We start from the raw sequence: 16,969 nt of genomic DNA, 5'->3' as shown, positions 1-16,969 counted from the left end.
AAATTAAGGGTATTATTGTCAATTTTCTTTTTTTCTCGTGACGTGTCCTTTGACCGGTAGTTTAAGGAGGGCATCTTTGATGGTAATGCGATAAAAATGAGTATGTGGCCACGTCAGCATAGACCCATCACGTGGACCTGACAGGGAACCCATTGGGTCTAAAGTCTATGATTGTGGCACGCTGACCGCTGACTCCCATTTCAAAGTCCCCCGTTCCGGATCAAACACTACAGGGTTCGGGTTAAGTAACACGGTTTTTAAAGTTATAAAAAGTGATCTTGTTCACAGTTCGGATCCAATCCTTACCAGAACCAAAATCTTATCAAATGCTTACTTTAGTAGATCCAGTATTACATTGCAAAAATGCTCCATCCAGTTTTGGATCTTTATATAAGGTTTTTTAGCCTTACCAGATCCGAATTAAAGGTTCCCATAAATATGGTTGGTCTGAAGAGATCAGTCGCCGTCTAGGAAAACATACAGCCAATGTGGTTCTTACGCTTGCAGTTGTTCACAGGGGTCAAATGGTTGGGATTTGGGCCAATCTTGGTTTATCCGAAGTTATCATAAGAAGATTAATCTGTAAGTTTGACATTAAATCCAAAGTGGAAATAGGTCCAATGAAGTAGATTTGAAACCAAATATGAATTTTATATTGTACTATTAGATATAGTAGCAATAGGTTGAAAACAGGTAGTTTACATTGTGCAAATTGTTCAAATGGATCAGATTTAATTTGGACCCAAGTACATATTAAAAAAAAGTACCAATCCAAATCTATATGCAATTTCATGAAGAGCCGGACCATATAAATTGTTGTCGATATTTGTAGACACTAATATAATCCTGAAATATTTTCAAATTATCACCTAAAGATCACACAATTAATTCCATAAAAAGTACATCTAATAAATTTTAAATATTTATTTTAATTATTTTGTATCAGATGATATTTTTCAAGATCTTCTAGAAAAAGTTTAATTTATCATGAGGTTTTCCCCAGCCAGAAAATCTAGACATCAAGATTTGTATCAGTGTTAATCCAATTCCGAAACACTTTTTGGTTCTATTTTAAGATCCAGATCCAAGATAATGCAATGATGTTGGATACGAGATTTGATCAAATCCAATCCATTGGTGCTCGTATCATAGAGTAAGTGCAGGCATTCGACATAGCCAACTTGGACCCATTTATCTTTTTTTTTTTATACTCCAAGGAAAAAACCAATGTTTTAAAACCCGGTGACTCATCACTCGGCTCATTCTTGAGTGACCCGTGACTCAGCCAGGTCAACTTGGTGACTCAGCTGGGTCATGTTAACTTTTATTTTGTATAAAAAATATATATATTATCTATATTTTATAATATTTTACCAATATATTATACATAATATAATATTTTTTTATAATATATATAATATTTTATTAATACATGTATAATCATTTTTTTATATATAATATACATAATATATTTCATATATTATATTAATTAGATAAAAAATATATTATATATGTATATATGTGCATGACTTGCCCGTGACTCGGCTGACTCCCTATGACTCAGCCGAGTTTTGTTAAAGCCGAGTTATACTTGGTTTTTGACTCGATGACTTGGCGATCCAGGCCGAGTCAACCAAGTCACTGGTCAACCCGGCGAGTTTTTAAATCATGAAAAAAAAAACCCTCATCACCAACGGCATATCGGTTGACCTCCAATCAGTAAAACCCTTGATGCTCTCTCCTTGCCCACGGGAGAGTACCCCAGCTTAAACATTGTCTAAAGGTATGGCATCCATGGGTTTCAAACTTGCATCTCCCATCAACTTTTTGACATTCACAAGTCACCCCTGCCAGATGAGCGGAGCCCTTGCGGGCAGGACCATTTATCTTTGACATACAAGCCACCACCGATTTTGCTCAAGTCCCACTGGATCGACTCAGTAGGCCAAGACCAATGTCGAACTTGATCTATTATTAAACGGGTCAAATTTCGGTTTCGTGACTAAGAGGTCAAGGGTTAAAGCCCTGACCCAAATCCACCTGTCAGTTTGATCCGTCAGGTTACCCGATCCGTTTCCCAACAGTAGTGGCAGCAAGAAGAGGCTTAAAACGGGCTGAGCTTTTAAGGAGTTTTGACGGGCAACGGTAGAAGATTAAGGGTGTCAAGGGGTCGGGTTTGGTTTGGACCCCAATGGAACCAGACTTGGATCAGATTTTTGGGTATGGTATCGGTCTGGTTTCAGGTCTAATTGGGTTCAATATAAGAAAAAATCATACTCGGACTAGATAAAAACTACATGAACCAAACCCAGTAAAACCATATTTTTTATCATTTTTACATTGAAACTTAATCGAAACTCGGGTTGGGTCTGGGTCTGGTATAGAATTTCACAAATTATATCCGGGTTCATGTATTAATCGGACCTTTGTATCCAGTCCCTGGTTTTCTCACTTATTACCATACCCAAACCTTATAGGGTTTGGTTCGGATCGGGTCCTGGTAAACCAAGCCGGTTGACAACCCTAGAGAAGATCCATCTCGGGATAACAGTTTGGGGATTGTGAAATATTGTGCCATACAAGTTGGCGTGGAGTCAAAGCATGTGTCAGAGGCTGGAGCGGCAGGCCATGTGGTGCGCGTCGAGAGGAGCATCTGCCCCTCCGCATAACACCAATGAAGGCACATACAACCAGAGCCTTCCACTTCCGCTGCCCCCCGCCCATGTGCCAACATTTATTAATTATTAAAGGTTTCAGCCCCACGCATGTCCCACTTCTCTTCAAGAGACCAGGACACGGAAACGACCCTGACTCGGCTCGATCGAGTCCACATAAAACCTAACCAACTAGGTCCGGAATCGGGCTAGTCGGTTGGGTCGAGTTCGGGTCTATTTTGTTCAATGGTGTGGTTTTGAAAATGTCTGAATTAAATTGATTTGCTAAGATTTTTTTGTTTTTGTATATCTCAGGGCATTAGGGGCATGAATTATTCTTTCTAATGTTACTAGTCTTTTGAGAGTCTCTATATTGTTACTAGTCATCAACTAAAGTGTCATAAAACGTGGTAACCAGTATCAATGATATTTTGATATCATTAAGCGGTAAAATCTTGATAAATTTGTGACTTTTTTTAGTAATTTTAAAATATTAGGTATGGTAACAGTTTTTTTTTGAGATTTTCTAAAGACAAGGTTTTTAACCTATTAATTGTTATATATTTCCTCTTAAATGAGAAAATTGTGGTACTAAGATTTGTGACATTGAGATAAAATAGAGATATAGAGAAAATTCTCTATTTTTGTTACTTATGAGAGCTCTGCCTTCTTGGTAAGAGGCAACCATGGTTTGTAACTTAATAGGCTAATTGAATTCTCACTGAGCCAACCAGCACGCTAAGTCCATGCTTAAAGGTGTCTGATTGGTCCAAGTCAAGTTGGTCTATGATATGTAGGGATGACAGTGGACCGGGGTGGGGGTCAGGGGACCGAGTCTCCACCCCCCACCCTGTCTCAAAATCCTACCCTCCATCTCCACACGGGTTTTGATTTTAATCTTCATCCCTGCATCCATTCCCGTTTCATGTCCTCCATCTTAAGTCCAAACAGGGCGAGGCGGGGCGAAACCCCGTTTCCTCTCGGTCCACTGCCATCTCCAAAGAAGGATCGGGGATGGGGCAGGGCGGGGGAAAGCGTAAGAAGTCCATCCCTGCACAGGTTTTGATTTTAACCTCCATCCCCGCTTTCATCTCCGTTTCATGTCCTCCATCCTCGGTCCAGATGAGACAAGACGGAGCGAGGACCCGTTCCCCCCACCCCGTTCAACTGCCATGGTATATGTTCTAAGCATGTGCTCCAGCTCAAGCAGTAAATGCCATTAGTATTGCATTTAAAACTGGTTCTCACATTTGTCTTACCAATTAATTCTTCTTAGCAAGAACATAAAGCTTCATGTTCAAATGATATGAATGCCAAGATAGCCTTTTGGAAAGATGACAAAATGAGATTGGACTTGTAGGCCAATACAACCGACCTAATAATATCCATTATGTTAGCAAGTGGGCCCCGATATTTGTACCATATGTGTCCAATCTACAGTATTTTAATATTATTGATGGTATCTACTATGATAATCATTGGCATACACACCCTGGATTTTGGCAAGCATTTCTAATTGGATCATCTGCATCTAATTGTACCGTTAGTCATACCCAAAGTTTACTGTTCTAATAGTTCGGGTCAATTGACCTGGACCCACCAAGTTGGTCCACTGACTTCATGAGTTGTCTTTTTGTTGCGTGGGTGATAATACGAGTTATCTGACGAAGTGTTTCGTGTTTTTCCCTCAGCTACATCCTTTGCATGCCTTTTACACGAGGGCGGATCAGGTAAAACGGTGGACGTTCATGTAAAATGCCAGTACAAGACATAACACCATGTACTGTTTGACACTTGAAGTAGCTGGGGGTACCATGCCGAACTTCTCGTCGCTAGCTCGATCATAAATGGTTCGTTCGAACTCATAAAATAGGCTCAACAAGCTGAACATGAATAATAAGTGTTTGGATAAACTTGTGTAGACTCATTAAGCAATAATAAATATATGTTAGATATATTTTGTGGTATATATAATATATAGTATAGAACAAATGATTGAAGTATTTGGTTTTCAGGCAATAGCTTTAGAAATAAAATGTTTGGTCCCGCTTGTATCAGCTTATTAAGTAATAATAAGTATAGTGCAGATGTATTTTATGTTCTATAGTATAGTATAGACCAAATGATTGAAGCATTTGGTTTGCAAGCAATAGGTTTTGAGATAAAATATTATTGTTTCCAGCTCCAAATCAATGCACTTTTTTGAAGTCTTATTACTTTCAGATCTAAAACAATGCATTTTCTCCTTTAAAAAAAGCCAGCCCAAGTTCGACTTATTTAGCTTGGGCTCATTATGGCTCGAACTCAGCTTGGCTATGCTACAAGAATGAGTCAAGTTTAAACACTTCAAGCTCGCCTTGTTTGGCTCATTTACCAGCCCTACTTGTGAGACCATGGTCCTTGTTACTAACTCAAGTAGGATTCAGCTCCACCCTCACACTTTAAACGTACATTAGTGAATGTAGATCATTGAAATTTCATTTCAAAGAGATGGTGACGCTTGATCTACCAAACAGATCGTGAAGGGGACTCATTAGTGTGTTGCTATCAGGGCATGTTAAGAGACAAGTCTTCATCACGACAACGACTTCATAGCACTATGAGGGTGCGTTTGGGCACCACGTAAATCTGATGACGAAGACCATAAACAGTCATATTTCAAGCAAAAAAAAAAAAATTTGGAGTTCATGAACTTGGACATGTTTCAACACAAAAGACTTGAGAATCATGAACTTGGTCATGTTTTCATCCCATCTCCAAAACAATGAATGTTGAAGTTTGATGAAACTGGCCAAGTTATCTTGCAAAATCTTACATGGAAGGTGACTGCCAGATTATGCATATCGAGTCAAGATCCAATAATAGAACTCTCTTGTTACTATAAGGAGAAAGAAATTCAACATATGTATCAGGTTGATATATAGGCATATTTTGGTTGTTGCTACTATTAGAAAGTTCTAAGATCTAGGAATTCCTTGATCTTCACTTGTATCCAATACAAATTTCATCCTTTTTTTAGGGGAATACAATTTTCATAGAAGCAGGTTATATGTTCTCCCTCAAAACATGCATGTGCGTGTTCTCGGGTCTGAATGAGCGCCACGTATGTAAGCACGTGGGGCTCGTTTCCCCTTGTGTGTCTGCACCACTTAGCATCGAAGTCTGGTGCGTTTGTAAAGACTTAAGTATCCTTTCCCACCATTGGCGCCATGAAACGATGTTTGAGTAATGTACCAAAATGTCCTCTAGCCAGAAAATGGAGGATAACCTTTTGTTTTCGCCCTAAGCAGTAAACACCTCTGCTTGAAGAGTCTCAACCTCAAAATATGTCGCCCTCTCTGTTCCAGATCACCCTTACACCTCCAGAGAAGCACCCTTTTCTGTTGTCTGTTGCAGCGGGAGCACCCTTTGTTGTCGTCTATTGCTGGAGCACCTTTTACCGTCGTCTGTTGTTGGACCACCTTTTGTCGTGCAACTGAGGATCTATCAGATATTAGATCAACAAGAGCAGATTCAAAAGTATACTCTGCAGCTGGTAGCTCTATGTTCTTATGCAGAAGTTTTGACAACTCTGTATCAAGGGTCAGATCCCACATATCCTTTGCAAGCAAATGAGCTCATTCGTAATGGTTGTACATACTCATCGAAGAAAAATAATTGAAGATCTTTACAAAGAATGGGTTGACTTTGCCAAAGGAAAGGTGGTTGGAAGCATGACAAAGCATGATAAGGTGGTTGGAAGCATGATAAAGTATCACTTGTGAGGAGTTTAATAAATTGGAGTTTATTAACTTAGTATACAAACTTTGTAAACTTTGTTCATCATTCAATGCCATTCAGTTATTTGTAATGATCTTCGAGTTATTATTTACCATGCCAATAAAACTAACGATTTATAGTATTAGCATGTTTTGACGTGATTCATACAACAAATATCATAATAATTGACACTAGCAAATACAATACCTATTTACAACGATTCATACTTCAAATAATGTGCAACAATTTTAATAGAAATCGCTAAATGAGCAACGATTTGAACACACAAATCGATGTATATATCGCATAATATACTACAAATCGATACACCAATTCAACATAATCGTTTATTCATATTACAAATCGATACGATAAACGTAAGCATAATAACTTACAAATCGATATTAATAAACAAAACAATATCTCTCAAATCAATAGTATATTACTACAACCGCGATTTACGTTATACTATTCCAATATTTTCTATACAAAGGCAAATCGTTGTGGCCAATATAGACGTCACTGCATAAATCTCATAAATCGTAAACCGAAACACAGGTCTCACAAGGCATATCGATTTTTAACAGCGAGCGGGATGTGAAATGATGTTTCTTTTATAAATGAATGACACATTTTGGTAACAAAGTCAAATCAACACGATTTATGATTTATGATGTATACATTTAAAGCAACAACGATTTATACATTTAATGCAATAACGATTTATGATATATAAAGTTACCAAGATTTGTAAGTTTGCTAAATCGTACAACAAGGTTTACTGTTGAAGCCCAAACGTTACAACAATATGTACTTATAAAGGGTGTGATTTCTACATCGATTTGTAAGTTTGAAGCAACGATTTGTACGTTTAAAGTAGGAACTATTTATACGTTTGATGCAATAGCGATTTATATTAATCCTAAATGAGCAACAGTTTGAACACGCAAATGGCCATCTCATGTTGCTACAATTGTTATTCCTCACACACAGGTTTCAATTACGTACTACAAATATCTAACCCTAAACCTAAACCCTATACCCTCATCGTAAACCCTAAATCTAAACACTAAACCTAAACCCTAACACTAAACCCTAAATATCTTACTAAACCCTAACGACAAACACTAAACCCTTAATATATTACTAAACCCTAAACCCTAAACCCTAAACACTAACCTTGAACCATAACCCCTAAACCCTAAACCCTAAACCCCAATCCCTACAACATAAATCTTAAACCCTAAACCCGAAACCCGAAACCCGAAACCCGAAACCCGAAACCCTGAACCCTAAACCCTAAACCCTAAACCCTGAACACTAAACCCAAAACCCAAAACCCAAAATCCTAGATCCTAAACCCCAAACCCTAAACATCGTGTCGATTTGTTCTTTAGTAAGTCTAAATATCGTGTTGATTTGTTTATTATTTTTCCTTTTCGCCTTTTATTAATCAGTATCAAGTAAATTGTTATACGACATATCATTCACGTAGAAAATGTTCGTAAAAGCAAATCGTGATAGTTATAAAGTTGTAAATCGATTTGTACTTTACTAAGTCTAAATGTTGTGTCAATTTGTTACTATACCTTAACCTAAACCCTAAACCCTAAACCCTTAATATCTTACTAAATCCTAATGCTAAACCCTAAACCCTTAACCTTAAACCCTGAAACCTAGACCATAACTTTGAACCCCGAAACCCTAAACAACGTGTCGATTTGTTCTTTAGTAAGTCTAAACATTGTGTCGATTTGTTTACAGCTATTTTCTTTCTGCCTTTTATGAATCAGTCATTAGGTACATCGTGATACGACATATCGTTCACATATATAATGTTCATAAAATCAAATCGCTATAGGATATCATTCACATAGACAAAGCTCATAAACACAGATCGTGATAGGACAAATCATTTATGATTTAGGTCTGTTGCTGTATAGATCTTGATAGAACACTTCTTCTATAAAATAGTGATAACGATTTGCAACTTTAACTTAATGTCGGTTGTTGTACAGATCGTGATAAAACACTTTTTCTATATAACAGTGATAACAATTTGCAACTTTTTAATAGTTATCAAGTTGTAAATCGATTTGTACTTTACTAAGTCTAAATGTTGTGTCAATTTATGCACACGTGTGTAAAACCCTATTCTATGTAAAACCCTAATATAGATCTGTGTAAAACCTTAATCTATGTAAAACCCTACCCGGCCCATTGTCCATGTCTAAAACCCTAATCTATTTATCCTCTTTTCTGCGACATCGCAACTTCTTCTTCTTATTTTTTCTCTTTTGCCTTCTTCTTCTTCTCTCTTGTATTTTTCTTTCTTCTTTGTTCTTCTGTGTTCCTTTTACCTGTGCTTGATAGATGGGTTTTGATGCTGATAACGTAGTTGTTTCACACCATGAAGAAAGATCTGTATAATCTTTAATGATGATTATGGTTGTTATCTTCTGTGTATAGATCGATATATTCATGACACATACGACTATGACGTATTTGTCGTGAAGTATATCGAAGCTTACGCAGAATATAATGAACATAATCATCTTCAATCATTGCCGCCATACTGGAGCAAACACAAATATTCTGCATGATAGACAGGGGGTGATGATGTTCATCTATTTGATCTATTCCTACTGTCAGACCCTTCATTGTTCACAAACCATAATTCGTAGTTGAAAAAATATCTGCCTACATTTGATATACTTCATGACAAATGTGCACATATAATCGGTTTCTTCTAGCGGTGAGTGCATGAGCTGAAGTTTGTGAAGCATATTCTCAAGAGTGCGCGCATTTTTTATTGCAAAGCGATTCTATGTGCCGATCGAATATATATCTCTCTAGAGCTCTTGCTAGCTGGAATATGAACTCTGTGCCAGGAGTGATAACATTGAAGGTTCTCTAAAAACAAAGAATGTGCAACACTTTGAAAGCAAAGAATGTTTAGCTGAGGATATTTGCTTGAGAAACAAAGAATGTGCAACACTTATATATTTTGTAATGAATGTGATTGTAATGTATCATTGAAGTTAACTCGATTTATAGTTTACTATGCCTAAATATCATGTCGATTTGCTTATTGTATTTTCCTTTCCGTCTTTTATAAATTAGTCATTGTATAAATCGCGGTAGGACATGTTGTTCATATATACAAAGCTCATAAAATTAATTCGCAAAAGGACAATCAGTATCAAGCAAATCGTTATATCAATTATCGTATAGTGATATTGATTTGCTACTAAGTCAGGAATTGTAGTTTACTAAGTATAAACATCATATCGATTTGTTTATTGTTTTTCTTTTCCTTCTTTTATGAGCCAGTCATTGTGTAAATTGTGGTAGGACATACCGTTCACATAGACATTGCTCGTAAAAGCAAATCACATTTTGTTTAGTTTTCTTTCCTCCATTTATGAATCAGTCATTTTGTAAATCGCGATGGAACGTATCATTCGCTTAGACAAAGCTCTTAAAGGCAAATCACGATAGTTTATAGTCTTTATACATACAAATCGTTTATACATTTAAAGCAACAATGATTTATATATTTAATGATTTATAATTTATACATTTAAAGCAACAATGATTTATGATTTATATAATGAGGATTGAGAATGATAAAGAAAAGGATTTACAAATTGTGTCATATCTTACTAAACACTAACACTAAGCCCTAAACCTAAATCCTAAACATTATACCTAAGCCCTAAACCCTAAACGAGGTGTAAATTTGAAGACTAGATGAGACAACGATTTGTTCATGCAATTGTATCGCGATTTGTACTTATGTCGATAGCGATTTTTATCCAGTTGTGGCAGACATAGACGTCATTGTGTAGGTCGCGATATGACAATACATGGTATAACATCTTAAAAATCGATACTAGAAAATACCTAATATTTTACACATCGATATACATATCGCATAATATATTAATCATCAATACGGTAATTCAGCATAATTTTCTTAATATCGATTTAAGATATTGTTTTGATTCGTAATATTGATTTCTATCATGATTTTGTATATCGATTTAAGATATTTTTTGATTATTAATATCGATTTAAGATATTGTTTTGATTCTAAATATCGATGTTTAAGATATGAATACAAATTTTCAAATCGATTTAAGATATTGTTCTGAATCTTAATATCGATTTCTATGCTGATTCTTAATATGGATTTAAGATATTGTTTTATTCTTAATATCGATTTATAAGTCATCAAGAGTAATTTCCATATCGATTTGTATGATATTTGAATATCTGATTGCATTATATTATGACAATATTTTCGTAACAAAGGCAGATATTTGTGGCCGACAACAATGTCATTATAAAATCTTTTATTATAAGACGTGAATCGCCAAAAACGTGAACTGACAAAAAATCTTTGGCGGGTTCCATAAGCATTAAAAAGCTATCAACAGTAATTTCCATATCGATTTGTATGATATTTGAATATCCGATTGCATTATACTATGACAATATTTTTGCAACAAATTAAGGCAGATCTTCGTGGCTGACAATGACATCATTATAAAATCTTTTATTATAAGGCGTGAACCACCAAAAATGTGAACCGACAAAAAATCTTTGGTGGGTCCCATAAGCATTAAACTCCTCGGCTATAAAAGGAGTTCTTCGTAATATTTTCTCCTAAACGTTGCACAAAAATTCTAACACTTCGTCTTCTTTCGTCATAGCACCCTTTGCCGTCTCGGTAAGTTTTTGTGTTGTGCAGGTTTCCAATGGCTTACATTTCTAAGAAAAGAAACACTTCATCGTCAACAGAAAAAACTCTTGATGTAATCATCCAAGAGTATGCTTTGTATGAGCAAGTAGAAGCATACTACAAAATAATGAAGATTGAGAATGATAAAGAAAGGAAGCGATTGCTGGTAAAGTATAGATCAGAGCCTAATCCGTCAGATATTGAAGATGATAATCCAATGATGAAAAAGAAGAAGAAGGATGATGAAGACAAGCAAAATGAAAGGAAGGAGGTGGATAATAAAAAAAGCAAAGGAAACCAAGGCAAAGGAAGGACGAGGTGGAGGATAGGGAAAAGCAAAGGAATAATAAGGATAAGGAAGAAGAGAAGTAAAGGCAAAAGGAGGAGAAAGAGGAGAGGAAAAAACAAAGGAAGAATAAAGAGGAGGAGAAGTGAAGGCAAAAGGAGGAGGAGAGGGAAAAGCAAAGGAAGAATAAGGAGAAGGAGGAGAAACAAAGACAAAAGAAGGAGAAGGAAGAGGAGAGGGAAAAGCAAAGGAAGGAGAAGGAGGAGGAGGAGAGGGAAAAGCAAAGGAAGGAGAAGGAGGACGAGAAAGAGAATGAAAGACAAATGAAAAAGCAGAAGGAGGAGGAGGAGAGGGAAAGACAGTTGAAGAAGAAGGAGGAAGAAATGGAACTGATGAAGTAGGAATTTTTTGAAAAACAAAGGAGGATAAGGCAAATGAAGAAGGAGGCGGAGGAGTGAGAAAGGCAAAAAAAGAATAAGGAGGAGAGGGAAAGGCAAAAAAAAAAATAAGGAGAGAGAATGACAATTGAAGAAGAAGGAAGAGAAAGAGAAGGAAAGCCAAATGATGAAGATGGAAGATAAAAGGCAAAGGAAGAAGCATCAAGATGAGGAAGAAAAGGAAAGGCAAAGGAAGAATAAGGTGAACGAGAAAGAGAAGGAAAGACAAAGGAAGGAGAAGGAGGACGAGGAAGAGAAGGAAAGACAAAGAAAAAAGAATGACGACGAGGAAGAGAAGGAAAGACAAAGAAAGGAGAATGAGGATGAGGAAGAGAAGGAAAAAGAAAGAAAAAGCATACGATGGTCACGAAGGACGGAAGGAAGGAAGAATTACAAAAACAGAGAAAGAAAGAGGATGAAGAGGAGAAAAGTATGACCAAGGTACGTTAATCACTACTGTATGTCGCGGTGTACTGTTGTAGGTATTATTATGTATAGCGATTACTATGTATAGTGATTATTATGTATAGTGATTACTCTGTATAGCGATTATTATGTATAGCGATTACTGCGATAGCAATTACTTTGTATAGTGATTACTGCGATAGCGATTACTATATATAACAATTAACTGTGATTTGATATTTTGTGTTATAGGCAAGTTAGAAGAGAAGCAGAGCAACAGGTGAAAAGTTGAGAGAGCGGTGTCAGTAGCCTGTAGTTCTGTCGTGGTTTAAAAAGCTGAGTGAATATCAAAAGTACTGATTACGAAAGATGCACTTTGGCAGCCTTCTGGACCAACATTATTTTGAAAATTGTTGGAACCCACATGGTCAATAAGTGGAACAATAAGACGAACACGTTTTAATTTGAGGGTTTTGAGATGATCATGACCCTAGAAGATATGGCACAAATTATGGGTCTTAAGTGACATGGAAGTGTTGTCCTAACACAGGATTCAAACTATAACCCAAGGGACAATTGCACGACCCTTCTAGGAATGTCGATGGAGGAATGACGTGAGTGCATTTCTGGTGGAGGCAATTTATCATCGATGAAAGTTTATTTTTTCTGTAATAAATGAGAAGGTCGGTCCGCTGCATGTGCATCTGAAGCAGCTGACCAAGAGTTGCGCGACTTCTTTCTTTATTTTTTTGGACTTACTTTATTTTTTTATTGTTCTAGTTCGAGAATAAGTTACTCGTGGCTACAGTTCCTGAAAGACTTAGATGAAGTCGACAACTGGGCATGGGGTGCTGCTATGCTCGCACACTTGTACAGTCAACTTTACTGTGCGAGTAGGGGTACGAAAATCATCGAGGGGTTTTGGCCATTTGTTCAGGTATTTGTTTATTACATATTTAGTGTTTGTGGACTAAGCTCGTTGAAGGTTGTAGTCTTACTAATATATTGTTTTTGTAGGTCTGAACTTGGGAGCATATTGCCGCCTTGCGTCCTCAATGTGGCCCTACGGTTTATGGTTTTCTCATGATCGGCGAGTGGGCTTCAATAAATATCAAGTGCAAAAATGTTTAATTTATTTTAAATGGACTGTAATTAAATGAGGTAAATGATTTAAAATCGTTGTAATGTTTAGCATTCTTAAGTAATAATCAATTTATGATTTTGTCTTCCTTAGTACAAATCGTTATCTCTTTTGCATCTAACTTTCATTAGCGTAAAACGTTATATGGTTTAACATTCTTAAGTAACCACCACTTTAGGATTTTGTCTTCCTTATTAAAAATCGTTATCACATTTGCATCTAACTTTCATTAGCGTAAATCATTGTAATGTTTAGCATTCTTAAGTAATCATCACTTTAGGATTTTGTCTTTCTTAGTACAAATCATCATCGCCTTTGCATCTATATTTCATTACCGTAAATCATTGTAATGTTTAGCATTCTCAAGTAATCATCTCATTCAATATTTTATTTTTCTTAGTACAAATCGTTATCGTATTTGCATCTAACCTTCATTACCATAAATCATTGTAATGTTTAGCTTTCTCAAGTAATCATCGCATTCGGCATTTCATTTTCTTTAGTACAAATCGTTATCGCATTTGCATCTAACTTTCATTACCGTAAATCGTTGTAATGTTTAGCATTCTTAAGTAATCATCGCTTTAGGATTTTGTCGTCCTTAATACAAATCGTCATTGCCTTTACATCTAATTTTTATTACCATAAATCATTGTAATGTTTAGCATTCTCAAGTAATCATCATGATTTCATTTTCTTTAGTACAAATCGTTATCGCATTTGCATCTAACTTTCATTACCGTAAATCATTGTAATGTTTAACATTCTCAAGTAATCATCACATTCAGTATTTTGTTTTTCTTAGTACAAATCGTTATCGCATTTGCATCTAACTTTCATTACCGTAAATCATTGTAATATTTAGCATTATCAAGTAATCATCGCATTCAACATTTCATTTTCTTTAGTATAAATCTTTATCGTATTTGCATCTAACTTTCATTACCGTAAATCGTTGTAATGTTTAGCATTCTTAAGTAATCATCGCTTTAGGGTTTTATCTTCCTTAATACAAATCATCATCGCCTTTGCATCTAATTTTTATTATCGTAAATCGTTGTAATGTTTAACATTCTCAAGTAATCATCATGATTTTGTTTTCTTTAGTATAAATCGTTATCGCATTTGCATCTAACTTTCTGTGAACACCCCAAATTTTTCAAAGTTTTGTAAAAATGACCCTTTTTGCCCCTAACCCCGTTTTTTGAGAAAATCAAGTCATTTCTTCAGATTCTCTGAATTAAATTCCATAAAGCTATATTTGAAATTAATTCCGGATCCGAATCCAGCACTTTAAATCCATATTTCCTCGAAATATGGATCCTAACCCATTTCTGAAGAAATTTCCTCAAAATAGCTTTTAAATTCTCAGAAAAATTCCCTTTTGTAAATATTTTACAAAAACACCAAAAAAATTAGTTTTAACCTTTGATTTCTCATAAAATTTTAGGATTTTATTCTAAAACTACAAAAAATGGAAAAATAACATAAAAAACAAAAAAAAATTGAGAAAAGATACAAGAAAAACAAATGATTTTCAAGCTTTTGAAGTTATTTTACCAAAAACCTCATTTTAAACCACTTTTCAAAAATCTTTCTAAAAGCGGACCCTTTTTTTTGAAATAGGGAAAAGTTACAACGGAATCCTCCCGCGCTTCCCTCTTCTCCTCTCTCCATCGTCGATCTCAAAACCGACTCCCCTGTTCTTCACCCCACATCCGCAACGAACCTCCGCTAGAAACATCCATTGGCCCTTTAAGAAAGGGGTTCCAACAACTCTCAAGGGGGGCGAGAGAAGCAAGACCTACCACCATTGTCGATGATCTGGTATCCTTTTGAGCAACTCCTCCAAGTTTCTTCTGGGCACCCATTATAACCCATGAACTTCACTCGGTTTCTGCTCAACGTGTCTTCTGATCGACATCTCTTCTGAAGAAGATACCCATCGCCCACCTCCATCGGCCTTCTGCTGGAGCATCCATCCATCCAAGATCAAAATACATCTCTCAGCCGGATTCCTTTTTTTTTTCTCAAAACCCCTGCAAACCAGGTAAGAATCGTCCTCTTTTATCATCCCTGAATCTGTCTTGATTTTCATGAAATATTAGTGCTGGCTTAGAATTCGATCCCTTCTGTTTTATCTATAATTCTATGTTTTAGTGTTCGATGTTTGTCTCTGTTCTGCATCTATGGAGATTTTTCGATTTTCTTTCACTTTGATGTCTTCTCTTTCATACTGATATCCGATGATGCCTCGCAATGGCATCGTTGGTTCATCTGAATTTCAAACTTTAGTTTTATCTTCACCTTTTGTTTACTCTTTTTTTTTGACGTTATGACTCTATTTCAAAGCCTCTTGGTGATGTCAAAATTGCTTATGGCAACGTTGATCCACCAATGTGCAATAGCAACGGAGGAATCACCTCCAACATCATTTTTCTTTTATCCAAACTTCGAGAGTATGTTTAATTTTTTTTTATTATATTTCAGCAATTGATTTTCACACTAATCACCTTTTCTGGTCTTGAATCTCTCGATTTGCTATTTCGTGATGATAAAAGATTATGACATCTGGTTGATTGCTATGGACTTTGTTAACTTCTCCTTTATGCGCCATTTTGTAACATCTTTTGATCCTCTTTACTTCATCATACCACCCTCTCTACCCCAGCTGCATTCGACATCTTCAGCCTTTGCAGAGTTGCCTTAAAAAAAAAAGGGGGATGAGGTGATTCCTTTTCTTTTATCACACAAGGATACTTGGAGACTGATAATCGCAGTTGCTGCAATGAATGAAGAGCCATTGAATGATGTTGGATCAAGAGAATTTGATGAATTTTTTTTTGGGTAGCTGTGTTTAATGATTTTGTCAAGCGAGAAGTGGTATAGAGCCTGCTCAGAAAAGCTCTGTCCCCTTTTCTTTTTGCCGGCCTTTTCACCTTAGTCTGCTTAAAAAAAAAAATTTCCTGCTGGAAGCATCAGAACCTGGTACCGTTAAGTAGTTGTGATAGCCCCCAAATAATTCGCTGGATCCGACATACTACGATGTAACGTTTTTTTTTTTACCAGATGGTGATAAAGGGATATCTTGTGTTAATGCTGTCATTGCAAATAAAACAGAACTTCAGCAGGTGTCTGTTCTTCATGAGTTAGAACAACAATGGTGTTAAAACCATTGATCCAACAGTTCATTCATTCAACCACTTATTATTTTATTTTGATTTCATTTTTTTTGGGCTTATCAATCAAACCCTCATCTATTTTGATGGTTCCCTTTTATCCTCTTTCTTCTGTGTGATCTTAAATTGCCTAGTTACATTATTTTGATCCCTTGTTTTTGGCTTAAGCATTTATCATATATAATCTCTTGTTAATCTCATCAATTTCTAATCGCTAGCTCATCCTTAATTTCTGATCTCATGTAATACAGTCACCTTGCACATATGTGGTGAATAGTGGTGTCTTTCTAAAAACTGCTGGATATCAATGATGGATTTCATAGCATCCATCTCATGGCAATGCACATTTCTGAAGAGCTTT

This window comes from Nuphar pumila, chromosome 1 (genome assembly GCF_984573655.1).
Source record: "Nuphar pumila chromosome 1, dmNupPumi1.hap1.1, whole genome shotgun sequence".
Taxonomy (NCBI): Eukaryota; Viridiplantae; Streptophyta; class Magnoliopsida; order Nymphaeales; family Nymphaeaceae; genus Nuphar; species Nuphar pumila.
Note: the sequence above shows the minus strand (reverse complement) of the source record.